A 17277-nucleotide genomic window follows, 5' to 3' on the forward strand; every position below is an offset into this window, starting at 1 on the left:
TCTTGCTCTATTTCAAGCTCATAAGTTTTCAGGATGCCATACAGTCTCTCCAAAGTAAACTCCTTGTAATCTTGAGAGTTTCTCAATGAGACTGTCATAGGTTTCCATTCCTTTGGAAGAGATCTAAGGAACTTAAGATTGGAGTCTTTTGTCTGATAGACCCTTCCATGCAACTTCAGAGCATTTAGTAGTTTTTGAAATCTACTAAAAATGTCAGTGAGAGACTCACTATCTTCACTATGAAAGTGCTCATATTGCTGAATTAGCAGCTGCATCTTCTTTTCTCTAACTTGTTCAGTGCCATCACAGATAATCTGTAAAGTATCCCAAACTTCCTTGGTAGTTTAGCAATTGATGATGTTGTCAAACATGTCACCATCAACTCCATTGAACAGAATATTCATGGCCTTCTTATCCTTCCTGACTTGTTCAATGTCAGGATCAGACCATTCATGCCTTGGCTTGGGGATAGATGGTTCATTTCCAGTTGCATCTCTCATTGGTACATGAGGGCCTCTCTCTATGCAGTCTATATAGGCCTCATCTTGAGAAAGTAAATGAAATTGCATCTTTACCTTCCAGTGATGGTAATTGTCTTTGTCCAGAAAAGGAATCTTGACTCCAACATCCTTCTTGTTCATCTTGCTGTTTTGTTGTGATCTTTAAACTCTTTGTTTATCAAGAGCTCGCTCTGATACCAATTGTTAGCCCCTAACAATGCAACAAGAATTACAGAAAGGGGGGTTGAATGGAATTCTTGAACCTTTTTCAAATTATAAAATGTTCTATCTTAATAATATATAAGTGTTTGATTTGCAAAGTGCGGAATAAGAAGTTAGTAAAATCAAAACACAAGTAATTAAAAACACAAGTATTTAAAAACTTTCTGGTGGATTTGAATGTATCCATCAGAGATATATATTATATAAAGAGAACTCTGTGTAGCAAAATTAGCTCACAGCTGCTTACAAATATGAACGACTAAGTTTACAGAGAAATGCTAAGAATACAGCTTACAAATATTTCTCTGAGAATTTTCTTGCTTAGTGTTCTTATCGTTCTATTTGCTACTTCTTGGTTTATATATGACCAAGGTTACAAAGTAATAAGACAAGATAATAAAACAAAACCTATCAAGTCTAATACTATGCTACTTCATTACTCTATTCTAGCATCTTTGAATATCTTCATAATAGCATGGAAATGACAATGATTCTTTGTTCTCTAAAACCCAGTTAAATAGGCTTCCAGATTCCTTTTGCATACACTCGACGCATGTGACTGTGTTGTCACTGTCAACAGATGTTTGAATTGATTATCCATCGGGTACATGATCATCCGTCGGGTTGCCTTGTTGATCATCCGTCGAGTGACATTGTTGTTTATCCGTCGGGTAGCTGTCTGGCACTTGACTCCATTTCATTTATGCAGAATTACAAGACATCATCTATGTACAATTAATCAACCTATTCTGTATATCTAATTAAAGTCAACATGACTTAAGTGCTACTACTGAATCTAAATAAGGTGTATACAAAAATGTGCTACAGATTCATTATTACATAAGCTACTCACTCGATGGATAATAAATCATCATCCGTCGGGACTATATTGAGTCATCCGTCGGGTCAATATTCCTTATCCGTCGAGTGCTACATTTTTCACTAAGTAAAATCTACTAAGGTGTTTTGTTAATAAGATCATCAAGTTCATAACATATCCACAACATTTACTGCTCGAGACCCTTTGGTTGCTACTTCAGCCCGAGCGACTGACAAACAATTCTCCCTAAATATACGAGTTACATCAGATAGAAGACCGGCCCTGTCTTCACAACATAGTTCTAAACTTATACCCTGCAAGTATGAACATGATACAACTTCATAAATACACCTTATGCAGATAAAACCAAAGCCTAGATGTGAATTACTAGGTTCAACTTTATACCTCAGAAGTTCGCCTCTTGATAGCTGTCTCCAAGCAATGAATAACTCTTTGCCTCTCTGCTTCGGAATTGATGGGACACCCATCAATATGCCTGATGTAGTATTCCTGCATTTAAAGACCGGAACATACACAGGCCCAAACGGATTCACCAAGTGTATAAAAGCAGCAAAGGGAACAGAGGAGGGAAAAAATCGAAAACACAGAGAACATAACTGTATAAACAAACACTTGTGAGAAGAACCATATTCCAACAGTATCCCACCCTCAATTCTCAATCCTTTACCGATCTCGAAGATCCTAATTCCACTGGTTCTCCTTTTCATCTAAATTTATGTCATGAATATACCTACATATATATCACCTAATTTCTTCTTTCGACTAAAAGGGTTGTTGGACAAATTTTAAATAAAAAATGTTTTGCATTTATTTATTATGCTTAATTTGTAACTTGTAGAATTTTATATTTGTAACTCCAATAATAATGATAAGATTTTATTGGATCATTAATTGGGAGGTTACAAAGTTAATTAATTTGTAATTTACATATTCCCCCTATAAAAAGTGACTCTTGTCTCATTGTTTGATATACAAAAAATTATACAAAAATCATTTTCTTGCATTCCTCCTAAAGCTCTAGGTTCTTGTTTCTGTGAGATAGAATGGGTTGCTTGATCGGTTCGTAGAAGGCGGGTCTTCAAGTGCTTGAGACTACCTTTGTTCGTTGTATTCTGGGATACGAAAGTCACACCACATTCGAACACATACGAAAGGGGCTCATCTTTTTTAAGGATAGCGTGGTGCTCACGTGTTTCGAATAATTTTTTCGATATTTTGTTCTTGTATTCTTGATTTCAGGTCATTTATATATTATACTCCCTACAAGGGTATGTGTATTTATATATCAAACAAAAATCCTGTATAATTACAAAGAGGCCTATGTGTTTGTGTTTATTGAATGGATTAACTTGTAGGTTATAAAAAAAATATTTATCAATATCAATGTCCATGCAATTACGAAAATATCATTGTGATTGTCAAAGTACTTGTAACGATGTTGCCCAAATTAAAGAGTGTGTGATGATTTTGCCCAATTTCCCAAATTTTATGTTAAATTATCATAGGCTATGTAATTTTGATATAATGTGACTGTTAATAAGTTTCTAATTACATATTAAATGGTAGAGTTTTATACCTTTTCGCGCATTATATAATAATAATAGTTGTGGATATTAAAGCTCTCGGAAAGCTTATAAGTTTATAACGCGGTTTATTTGAAATTGTTATATGTCAATGGCTGCATATTATGAGCATTAAACTATAAATCGTATACTAATTACATATTTGTTGGTGAGACTGCGTAACTGTATTAAAGGTTTCATGATAACTCAACACGGGAACAACACTAGGCCATGACAGGTTAATAATACTACGTCTACACAAGAAATCAAGAAGAAATGAAGACAAGGCAAATACAAAGAATCAAAAGATTAAAAGAAAGATTGAAGCCTGTTTACAAGTCACTGAAAGAAGTTCATTAATATGATCATGCCTCAGTGAAGAATAAAGGTTAAAGACTTTCAAGGTTTCAGAAATGTTGAAGATTCAGTGTATAAGTGCTACCAGAAGATTTCAGTGTATTGACATTGGTTGAAGATAGACAGTATGAAGCATAGGAATCTGAAGAATTAAAGACATGGTATAGACAAAGGTTAAAGAAGACAGTTGCAGTATTGAAGTTACACTCACTGACAGGAGTTCATTTATATGTTCAAGTGTCGGTGAAAAACATTGAATGAAGTATTCAAGATTGTAGTAGCAATGAAGACGTTGTCTAAAGTACCATAAAGGATTCCAGTGAAAGTACAGTTATTTATTGACAGTCAGTGTTTGAAGTGATAAAGTTGTTGCAAGCTTAACAATTTAATCAAGGCCATAATACGAAGACCTGAATCGGGGTTAGTCGTCTGTGAACCAGACCAGTTGCACTAGGCGTCAACAGCTCATGAAAGGAATCTGGATAATATTTATAGAAGAATTGTTAAGTTGAGGAACGTACTTGAATTGAACGTTTATCTATTAAAGTACGAGAAGAGATGCGCGGGTTATACAGCTAAGTGGCTCGATGGACTGGTGAATGTAACACCCCCAGATCCGGGGTCGGGGATCCGGGTCGTCACGGTCTTTCTTTCCACAATATCACTTCACTTAATTAATAATAATAACCTTATGCTGTGACCCCACACTAACACACAACACAACCCGTTATAGTCTCAGAGATGAAATTTAAATAAGTACAAGTCTTTGAATCCACAATTTAAAAGTTATTACAACCCGAAATGATTACTTGATAAATTTATAGTTAATTGCCATTATCTGCCACAAGTTATAATTATACATAATTGATTCTCAAAAGTAGATGGTCTGATCTACAATAGATCTACCTCTGCAGCTATAGCAGCTACAACATCAACGGGAAGACGCGGGACGCTTCCCACGCGCTTGCGCTGGGTCTGCTGGAGTCTGGCCATCTTTCCTAACTGTTGTTGTGTGATGAAGAAATAAAGCAAGAGTGAGCCTTACAGCTCGCAAGATAATATGTATAGTGATAACGATAATATAAGTATCTAAATGGATACTTGATAGCATCTCTATCATATGCAAGATAATTACTTACTAGATATAAGTAAAAACAAGGAATGAAGTTACCAATACTTCACCACACTTATATCATATATAAAGCTACTTGAACTGCCACCGTTCAAAGTATTATAGGTTTTAAGAAAAACATCCCATAGATGAGACCACAAGTTAAGACTTGAATAGATTCAATCTTTGAAAGATTATTGAATGAAAAAGTTATGAGATACTTTATTTAGTCCCGGTATATATATATCCACATATATATACCCCTTTAAACATTTCCTGAAACCTCTGTTATGTAAAGTATGAACAGAGTTTGAAACATCCAATGAATTTTGGAAAGGAAAAGAATTTTGGCATAAACCCGATATCTCGCTGATCAGGCAAAGATACCAATAAGTAACCTTTTCTACTGTAGATGGATGAATTCCTCACCGGTCATCACCCTGGCCGCATTAGGACCTCGCGCTCGACCGTACCCCGGTCCCTCACGCGTTGATGGACTGCCACCCAGCCACTTACACAATAATAGACCGTACCCCGGCCTGTCGCTTATGCCGACTCAATGAGATGGGCTTACTTCCCGAACGTTGGGCAAGTAATCAATTCATTTACCAAATCTGCAACCTTGTTGCGAATATAAAATACACCACAGAGCCAGATTCCCCAGGTTTTGAGCGAGTATTTAAATCCCCTTTAAAAGGAAGATCTTAAATATAAAAATGAGTTTTGGGATCCGCTCTGACTTTTAAAAATCATTTTGAAGACTCGAAAACACTTTCAAGAGTGTTTGGAGTAAGGCTGATTTAATGAAGTAAATCAGTCCCCAGAATATTAGAAAATATCTGAATATTATTAATTAAATAATATTCCCATAAAGAATAATCTTTATAAAAATAATTGAAGTAGAAGTATTAAAATTTATACTTGAAACGAGTATTAAATAACCAAAGATATACTTATATGAAAGTATTATCTTTATTTGAATAATCGAAAATAAGTTTGATTATTGACATCTTATTCTTTAATAAAATAAAGAATATATCTCAGCAAATAATCGGAGTCATAGATCCTCAAATGAATATTCAAATAATATTCAATAAATAAAATAAAAGAGTCATAAGCCCTCGAATGAATATTCAAATAATATTCAATAAATAATATAAAAGAGTCATAAGCCCTCGAATGAATATTCAAAATAATATTCATTAATAAAGTAAAAGGAGTCATAAGTCCTCGAATGAATATTCAAAATAATATTCATTAATAAAATAAAGTGAGTCATACATCCTCAATTGAATATTCATATAATATTCATTTAATATAAAGGAGTCATACGCCTTCGAATAATATTCGAAATAATATTCAATAATAAAATAAAGTTAAAGTTATCGAATAAACCTTATTCGATTTATAGTTTTGAAAACTATGACCATATATATATATAAATATATATATATATATCCATATCCATATATATACAAAATCTACTCGGGATCCTCGACTCCCGGTTTTAGAAAATATTTTCACCTTTGAGACCCTATACTAAGGGTATATGCAAGATACCGCTATCCTCTAGCATAGGTATTATCAACTGAACCAACAGATATATATTTCAAGAATATGAAACAGGCATGCATATATACCATATCACATGCTACAATATATCGCAAGAATTTGCTAAATAACCAACATGCATCTATCGCAAGATAATGCATATACAAGTGTATACATCACAACAACAGTATAACGGATAGAATACTTGCCTGAGCGACTTGGGGGTGAGAAAGGCTCGGGACGAGTCTGATAACCTATAAACAACAAGTAAGTTGGAATTAAACCAAAATCACTTGTAAATCTATGATTTAACTAACTTAGACTCTAATGCTAGTTTTGCGCTCACCGATTCGCTTAAGTCACTCGGGTACCCTCGGCTCCACCATTTTTAATAATTTAACCTTTACGAGTTTTAAAGCGATTCCTTCGCGAATGACTTACCAACTGCCTAACACACTTACCATAAATGTTTCATACATTAATTCACCCTTTTTGGTCTTTAACCTACATTCCAAAGTAAGGCGAGGGAAAAAGTTTCGTTCGCGAAACGCCGTTACTTGAAACGGTCGTTTCTCCTAAACCGTAAATCGGAATCGGACGAACTACATATCAAAACGAAGCTCGTAACATGAGCTATCTAAACATGGCAGTGGTCACAATCTAGCCGGGGGTTCTCGGGTCCTAATGCTATGCACAAAAATAGTCCAAAGAAAATCGGCCGTTACGACGGCTATGTTTACGCGATTTCCAATTTTTTTAAACCATCCACAATCAACCCAAATCAACCTCAAATCCAACATACAACCATCCTCCATCCTTATCACATCATAACCACCCCAACCAATCCATATTAACCATTTATACTTATTCCTCACATGAACTAAAAGCTTTACTTAGGTTCTTTAACTAATTACCAAGATTTACAACTCCAACAATACAACAAAACCAACTAATCTCTACAAACTCAACCAAACTTCAACCAATCAAGCATCATGCCTCACATATGCTATATCAAACCCATTCAATCCTAATTACTCAAAACTAAAGCTAGGGTTTGTAGTTTATACCTTCCTTGGAGAGTGGAGAATCAAGAGAATGGCTTGGAATCACCCTTAAAGTCCTTATCCAAGCTTAATCTAAACAAAACTTCAAGAACACAAATTTTAGTTCTTGAAAACACTATTCACCATCTTCTTTCATGATTTATAGAAAAAGATTGGCTTGGAATTAGAAGCTTAAACTTATAGGAAGTATGTAACTATCCATGGGGAAGCTTAGATAATTACCTTGCTAAATAGTAAGTGGAGGAGCTTGGACTTCCATTTTCTAAGAAAAGCACCCGAGAGCTTCAAGGAGAAGAAGAGAGATTTTTTTGTGTTTTGTGATTTGTTTTGCTTGGTTGCTAGATTTTTGTTTTGTTTTAGGCCAATTACCCATTTACCCTTGATTTTGTGTGGTTAACAATCCACCACATTTCCTTCCCTTCTATGTCATGCTTGCATCACTTTGTGATGTTATCACCCCTCCTTTGTCCTCTTTCTATTGGTTGGATGACACCATCCTCTCTTATCCTTTTGATTAACTTCCTAATTGTTTGCCTAATGACCGCTGATCTGCTATACGGTTCGCTTATCTTTCGTTTTCGTTTATCGTTTGAGGGATCATACCCGGGATCTTATTACTTAGGTTCCCTTAACCTTTCTCAATATATTGTATTCCTTTTATGATCCTCTCTTATAATCCTTTAATTTAAATCCTTTTTATCCTGTTACCTTATACTCAATTCTTTCAGTATCTAGTGGATTTCCGGGAAAAATCAAAGTGTTCGGAATTGGATTCTGACGATCTTTACATACACTTATATCCCATATAAAGTACTAATAAAATCTCAGAATATCCATATCAGAACCCCTACATAGTGTGGCATGAAAAGTTTTCTCATTCAGCAAAAAAACACTATTCATAAGGGTTTCAAAAATTTCCAAAAATTGGGGTTATTACAGTGAAGCTCAAAGTTTAATTGTTAAATTAAATAAATTTATTTATTAGACTTTAATATAATTTATTTAAAAAACTTAAAATGATTTATTTTATAAATTTAAATAAGTTTATTTTATAATGTTAGGTCACACAACACTGTAGAAGGGGGTTGAATACAGTGTTTATACAATCAAATCGATTTAACATAAGTATGTAACAAATATCAAGTATATTGAATAAACTCTATTACAATAAGAACTGTTATTCTCTCTCACTGATGAACAAATATCACTAAGAGCTTCTAGGTTACAATGTATAATCTTCTCGATAATGATAACACATATAGTATAAACCCTAAGTCTGTGTTTATATAGTACACAGTTACAAAATAACTTCTAATTGATATGGAATACAATTCTGTCTCCTAAAATATATCAATCAGATATCTTCTACAAGTCTTCCAGTCTTCTAACTCTTTCCATGCATATCTTCTTTTGTTTTAGTCTCGATCTTCTCCTGTAATTCAGCTTCCTTCCTTATCTATAAGTCTTCCCGCACTTAAGTTCTGATATGACCTTAAGTTCTGATATTAAGTTCTGACTTCCAATAAGTCCTGATTTCAGTAAGTCCTGATATATCCTGTTTGTTAAGATCTAAAAACTAAACATGAATCATATTAGACATGACATCTCAAATATATCTAACAATCTCCCCCAACTTGTAAATTATGCAAAATATACAAGTTAATAGATTTGATGATGTCAAAAACATTTAAATACAAATGCAAATAAGAGTTTAACTAGATAACTAACTACAACTTACAATCCTTGCATCTTTTACCAATCTCACTGATTCAATATAAATCCATAATGATTCTTGACAAAGCTTGATATAAGCTTTTCTTCTTTACTCCTCAGGACTTGAGACATTGTAGCTTTAACTTGCTTCATCTCTTCATCTTGACTCCCAATATGGTAGATTTCTGTCCTTAAAGTAGAGATATGGTTTCTTTCTAAACCATCATTCAATTTTATTACCCTGGGATGAGAAAAATCTTCATTGTAGCACAGACAATTCTCATTCAGTAACACTTCAAGCTTAGCAGAATCCTTCTTCATCGGAATCTCATTTCCATCATCTTCAATAATATTAGGAATGAATTTTGTAACCCTTGAACCATAAATTCTTGCTTTATCTATGATGGTCTTCAATATGAAGTTTGACCATCTCCTGGTAATATCAGACTTTACCTCTAAAAGGTAATGAAAGAATTGAAGCTCTTTCAGTGATTTTTTCAGCACATCTAATTCTGACATCTGATATGTCCTTCCATCTTCAAGAAATAGAATCAGATTTTCCTTGACATTGTGCTTGTCATGAGCATCCAGTACCACTTGAACAGAGATAACCTTATCAAGGTGTTTCTGTGTAACATCTTCAAGAGGTCTGTCAGTCAATAGAAATGGATCTCTAGTAGCAACTTTAACTCCTGTCTTGATCTTTGCTTCATCAAGACCTAGTCCAGCCCTGTCTCTTGGTTCTCTAGCATTTAACCCAATAGTCATGAAAGTAGACAGCAATTGACTTTTCTTTGGATCTGATGGCAAAACACTTTTACACATACAAAATCCAAATAAAAGTATATAAATCGTGAATAAAAATTCGAGGGATTGAATCTAACATTTTAAAATAATTCGAAGACAACGATCAGAGATCCTTAGCAGTTGCTCCTCAAGTGTGAAGCACTCCACCGGTATCCACCAAGAAAACGATGTTAAGGAGGAGGAAGAAGGTGGAGAGAATTGGGTTTTCCAAACTTTTTGGGTTTTCGGGTTCGATGTGGGTTAGAATAAAATAGGGTCTATAATAGTATATTTATAGGCAAAATTTTTAGCTGAAATTTTCCCATAAATATTATTATTATTATCCCATTTATTATTCTCATTAATAATTAAAACACCTTTTAATCATTAATCCTTTTTCTAAACACTTTAGAAATAATTCTCTCTCTTGATTTAATTTCCAAAAATTAAATCCTTTAATTAATAATATTAAGAACTTTTCTTAATTAATTTATAATCAATTAAATCTCATTTAATCAATTATTAAATTTGCTAATTAATTATTTATTTCACAAATAAATAATTATTTAGCCATTATTAATTAATTCCTCCACCATTAAATCATTCTCTTTTTATGGTGTGACCCTGTAGGTTCAATATTAAGCCGGTAGTAGAAATAAATAATAATAAAACTATTTTATCATTATTTATATAAATTCTCTAATTTATTAAATATGATTAATTAATCACATTTATTCTACATCGTGAGGGATACTTCTCAGCATATCGCGACTATCCGGATAATATGAATTCACTGCTTAGAATACCAAGAACCTATTTAGTGAATAGTTACCGTACAATAAACTCCTTCTACCCTACAATGTCCCGATTAAATACAAGGCATGGATCTCGTGTCAAGCCTATCTAATTCAATCACTTGCTTACCATTTACTATGCTTAGTTCTATGCAAATTAGAAACTCCTTTCTAATTTCATTTACTCTGGCCAGAGATTCCTGAACTAGCATAAGTGGATCAGCCTTGAACATTCGCTTCCTTCACTGGAAGGGGTAGATCCTTTATTGATCATACACTATCTTCGTGTACAAATTCCTATACCCAGAAGAGCCCTAATAATTGTCCCCGGAGACTAAGAACTAAACCAAAACATAGTTCAGTGTACACAAGATGACTATGATGACCTCAAGTTTAAGAATACTTGTACAACTATCACTATGTGAACAACAGCTGACACGTGAGTGAACTCCATCAGTTGTTCAGCTGTGCGAGTCATGTTTAGTGAACTTATTCTATAATAAGCACCTACATACTAGCTATAGTGTCACCACACAAATGTCTATGAGAACAGACATCCTTCATAATGAAGCAAGCATAGTATGTACCGATCTTTGCGGATTATTAATTACCAGTTAGTAATCCTATGACCAGGAACTATTTAAGTTTAGAGTTATCATCTTTTTAGGTCTCACTATTATGATCTCATCATAATCCATAAAAAGCTTTACTCTAAACTATGATATATCTTATTTAAACACTTAAATAGATAAAGCCCGTAATAAAAACAAAACAAGTCTTTATTAATATCAATGAAATCAAAACAGATTACATAAAAGTTATTCCTAAATCCTAATACATGATTGGACTTAGGACATATTCCTTTCAATCTCCCACTTGTACTAAAGCCAATCACTCTGGTATCTAACACCCATCTTGTCTTTATGACGATCAAAGTGACTTTCATAAAGTAGCTTTGTAACACCCCCAAATCCGGGGTCGGGAATCCGGGTTGTCACGAGTTCCATTTCTCTTAATAACACCCAATCTTAATAAACAATCAACTACTCTGTACTGTGACCCCACAATAAACACACACACCACAAGTTATAGTCTCATAGATGAATATCCAAAAGTAACACGAATCATTTTATTCCAAAATTATATGCCATTACACCTTAAAAGGGTTTCTAAATAGATTTACATTTCTTTGCCATTATTACAATTCATAAATATACATAATCTGGTACATCAAAAGTTGAAGCCTAGCCTATTGGTAGCTCCTACCTCAGCTACGGCGGCATCAACGCCTATAGGAAACTGCGGAACGTTTCCTATCCGCTCGTGAATCGGGAGCTTGGTCCTGTTCATCTTTTCTATCTGTTGTTGTGTGATGAAAGAAGAAAGCAAGGGTGAGCAGCAAGCCCACCAAAATAATATGTATAATGATTAACAATATATGAGCCTTCTCATAGTACTCATGAAAGTCTTGGTCAAAAGAAATGAACCAAGTTGATATCTTAATGCGATGAAGTCGCAAAATATTCAGTATATATATATACATATATACTTTTCAAAATATTGGAAGTCCTCTTCCATGCATAATACACACAGAGTTCCAGTGTATAACTGTATAAAAATACCGTTGCAAGGTGATCTCATATATCTAACCTTGTCTCAAAGTTTTTCTGAAAATCTTTGTCATGCATAAGATAATCATTTACTAGATATAAGTTTAAAAAAATGAAGTTACAAGATACTCTAATATACTTATATCCAAATACTACTTGAACTACCACCGTTCAAGTTATAATCAGTTTCAAAGTTCATCACCCAGATGAGACTACAAGATAAGACTTGAATAGATTCAATCTTTGAAATATCATTATAAATAATGAAGTTACGAGATACTTCATTAAGTCCTAATATATATATCCATATATATATATATATATCTATCTCATACATTTCCTGAAAATCTCTGTCATGTAAAGTATGAACAGAGTTGTAATATCCAATGAATTTTGGAAAGGAAAAGAATTTTGGCATAAACCAGGTATCTTGCTGATCAGGAAAAGATACCAATAAGTAACCTTTTCTACTAGTAGATGGACGAATTCCCCACTGGTCATCACCCTGGTCGCAATAGGACCTTATGCTGGACTGCCACTCAGCCACTTATGCATTTGATGGACTCCCACTGAGCCACTTACACTATCATGGACGCCCACTGAGCCCATGTTGCTTATGCCGACTCAATAGATGGACTTACTTCCCGAACGTTGGGTAAGTAATCAATTCATTTACCAAAACTGCAACCTTTTTGCGAATATAAAATACACCATAGAGCCGGATCCCTCAGGTTTTGAGCGAATATTTAAATCCCCTTTTTTAAAAGGAAGATCTTAAATATAAAAATGAGTTTTTGGATCCGCTTTAACTTTTAAAAATCATTTTGAAGACTCGAAAACACTTTAAAGAGTGTTTGGAGTAATGCTGATTTAATGAAGTAAATCAGTCCCAATATATTTAGAAAATGTCTGAATATTATTATTTAAATAATATTCTCATAAAGATAATCCTTATAAAAATAATCGAAGTAAAAGTATTGAAACTTATACTTGAAATGGATATTAAATAACCAAAGATATACTTATATAAAAGTACTATCTTTATTTGAATAATTGAAAATAAGTTTGATTATCGACACCTTATTCTTTAATAAAATAAAGAATATATCTCAGCAAATAATCGGAGTCATAGATCCTCAAATGAATATTCAAATAATATTCAATAAATAAAATAAGCTGAGTCATAAGCCCTCGAATGAATATTCGAAATAATATTCAATAAATAAATAAGCTGGGTCATAATACCTCGAATGAATATTATAAATAATATTCATTAAATAAAATAAAGGAGTCATACATCCTCAAATAATTATCCAAGTAATATTCAATAAATAATATAAAGGAGTCATAAGTCCTCGAATGAATATTCAAGATAATATTCATTAATAAAATAAAGTTATCGAATAAACCTTATTCGATTAATAGTTTTGAAAACTATAACCATATATATATATATAAATATATATATATAAAATCTACTCGGGATCCTCGACTCCCGGTTTTAGAAAATGTTTTCACCTTTGGGTCCCTATACTAAGGGTATATGCAAATTACCGCTATTCTCTAGCATAGGTATTATGCAACTATAAGCATTGAAATAAACAGATAGATAACCAGATTACGAAACAGACATGCATATATACCATATCAGCATGCTCCAATATATCGCAAAATTTGCTAATAACAATCATGCACTATCACAAGATAATGCATATACATAAATTTACATCACAACAACAGTATATCGGGTAGAAAACTTGCCTGAGCAACTGGGGGTTACGAATGGCTCGGGACGAGTCTGGTAACCTATAAACAACAAGTAAGTTGGAATTAAACCAAAGTCACTTGTAAATCTATACTTTAACTAACTTAGACTCTAACGCTTGTTTTGCGCTTACTGATTCTCTTAAGTCACTCGGGTACCCTCGGCTCCACCATTTTTAATAATTTAACCTTTACGAGTTTTAAGGCGATTCCTTCGCGAGTGTCCTACCAACTGCCTAACACACTTACCATAAATGTTTCATACATTAATTAACCCTTTTTGGTCTTTAACCTATGTTTCAAAGTAAGGCGAGGGGAAAAGTTTCGTTCGCGAAACGCCGTTACTTGAAACGGTCTATTCTCCTAAACCGTGCATCGGAATCGAACGAACTACATATCAAAACGAAGCTCGTAACACGAGCTATCTAGACATGGAAATGGTCATAATCTAGCAGGGGGTTCTTGGGTCCTAATGTTATGCACAAAAACAGTCTAAAGAAAACCGGATGTTACGACGGCTATGTTTACGTGATTTCCCAAATTTAAACCATTCAAAACCCCACCATTCAACCCCAAATCAATCATACAACCAACATCCCTCCAAACCACATCATAACAGCCCCCACAAATCCATATTAACCATTTATACTTATTCCCCACATGAACTAAAAGCTTTACTTAGGTTCTTTAAGTAATTATCAAGATTAACAACTCCAACAATACCACAAAACCAACTAATCTCTACAACTCAACCAAACTTCAAACAATCAAGCATCATGCTTCACATATAATATATCAAACATATCAATTCCTAATTACTCAAAACTAAAGCTAGGGTTTGTAGTTTATACCTTCCTTGGAGAGTGGAGAATCAAGAGAATGGCTTGGAATCACCCTTAAAGTCCTTATCCAAGATTAATCTAAACAAAACTTCAAGAACACAAATTTTAGTTCTTGAAAAACACTATTCACCATCTTCTTCCATGATTTATAGAAAAAGATTGGCTTGGAATTAGAAGCTTAAACTTATAGGAAGTATGTAACTATCCATGGGGAAGCTTAGATAAATACCTTGCTAAATAGTAAGTGGTGGAGCTTGGATCTTCATTTTTTAAGAAAGAAGCCGAGAGCATGATATAGAAGAAAGAGAGATTTTTGTGTTTTGCTTTGTTTTGCTTTTGGTTGGTTGTAGTTTTGTTTTGTTTTTGGTTAATTACCAATTTAACCTTGATTTTGTGTGGTTAATAATCCACCACATCTCCTTCCTTCCCATGTCATGCCTATGTCATGTTGTGATGTCATCTTTCCCTCCTTGTCCTCTTCTCATTGGTTGGGTGACATCACTCTCTCTAATCCCTTTGATTAACTTCCTAATTGTTTGCCTAATGACCGCTGATCTGTTATACGGTTCGCTTAACTTTCGTTTTCGTTTATCGTTTGAGGGATCATACCCGGGATCTTATTACTTGGGTTCCCTTAACCTTTCTCAATACATTATATTCCTTTTTATGATCCTCTCTTCTAATCCTTTAATTTAAATCCTTCGTATCCTGTTACCTTATATTCAATTCTTTTCGTATCTAGTGGATTTCCGGGAAAATTCAAAGTGTTTGAATTTGGATTCTGACGATCTTTACATACACTTATATCCCATATAAAGTACTAATAAAATCTCAGAATATCCATATCAGAACCCCTACATAGTGTGGCATGAAAAGTTTTCTCATTCAGCAAAAACACTATTCATAAGGGTTTCAAAAATTTCCAAAAATTGGGGTTATTACAGTCTCCCCTCCTTAAAAGGATTCCGTCCCGGAATCAGATAGAAAATGAATAGGGATACTCTCTTAGAATTACACTTTCTAATTCTCAAGTAAATTCTCCCACATTGTGGTTCTTCCATCAAACTCTGAATAGTTTGATAATCCTTCTCCTAAGCACTTGTTCCTTTTTCAATCTATAACCCTTCCTGGTTACTCCATATAGGTTACGTCGGGTTGCATGTTTATGTGCTCATATGCCCCTATTTGTCTGGCATCCGAATTACACTTCCTTAAGATTGATACGCGAAACACGTTATGACTTGCTACAGGTTCGGGGGTAGGGCTAGCTCGTAAGATAACTTTCTAATCCGTCTTAATATCTCAAAGGTCCAATGTATCTTGGGCTTAGTTTTCCTTTCTTTCCGAATCTCATTAACCCCTTCCAAGGGAATACCTATAACAACACTAGGTCCCCTACTTCCCATTCCTTGTCCTTTCTTGTCAAATCAGCATACCTCTTATGTCCATCTTGGGTTACTACCAGCCGTCCTCTGATTAGATCTATTATATCCCTGGTCCTTTGGACTACTGCGGGTCCGAGCATCTTGCGCTCTACAACTTCATTCTAACATAAGGGAGATCGACATTGTTTTCCCTCAAAAATCTCATATGACGATATCTCAATACTGACATATGATCTATTGTCGTGAGAAAACTCAATCCGCGTTATGTGATCATTCCAATTTCTTTCAAATCTATTGCACAGACTCTCATTATAGCTTCTAGCATTATAGCTTTTGCTTCTCACTACCCATTCTTTTCCAGTTCGTAGTCGCTACTACCTTCCGTTTCTAATATTATACTGGTTATAATTCAGCTCGTTAGCGTTCTATAACCTTTTAATAACCACGTCAACCTTAGTATCACGAATGTGTTTCCATTCCGCATACTATCACCACTTTATTACTCCTTTTTCAGTTGTTTCTATTTTCCAAAATTTGATCAATCATATAGAAGTAAAGGAATTTGTTGAGAGATCACTATGATCATGAACACTTGTTACATTGCATAGTTAGTACAGAAGGTGGCCAGCCTTTAGTACTTGACAAGCAATTAAACAATAGCTGGTATCCTACTCGGCTTCTATCACACAGATAGATAGTCATTCGGCAATACCTCCCCTTCTGGAAGGGTTGTTCTTCTCAGTTATATGAAATGAAAAGAAGAGAAAAGAACGAACTGAAGAGAATTGTATATATGAAAAAAAATATTGCCATAAAATATCTGGCTTGGAACCTACCTCTGAATTATAGAGGTTTGTCATAGGAGAACAAAATATATATGTATTTATATCGACATCAAGTATTATAGCATCGTATTTCACATGCCTAAATATTTATTATTCCACCCATCATTCTACGGATCCATGCTCTTCCTCGAGCTTATACTCAATCACCTATGAAACTCCCTCGACATCGAAAATCGAATCTGGAATCTCATTTTATACATCATCGTTAATAGAATTCTATGCTTGCACCGCAACCTTCCTCGTATAGTAATACGACTCTCTATTGATAAGAAAGAATAATATTCAATAGGTAGATACTCTACTTAATTAGTCTATCAATGATAACTTATA

Source organism: Apium graveolens, chromosome 6 (assembly GCF_009905375.1).
Source record: "Apium graveolens cultivar Ventura chromosome 6, ASM990537v1, whole genome shotgun sequence".
Taxonomy (NCBI): domain Eukaryota; kingdom Viridiplantae; phylum Streptophyta; class Magnoliopsida; order Apiales; family Apiaceae; genus Apium; species Apium graveolens.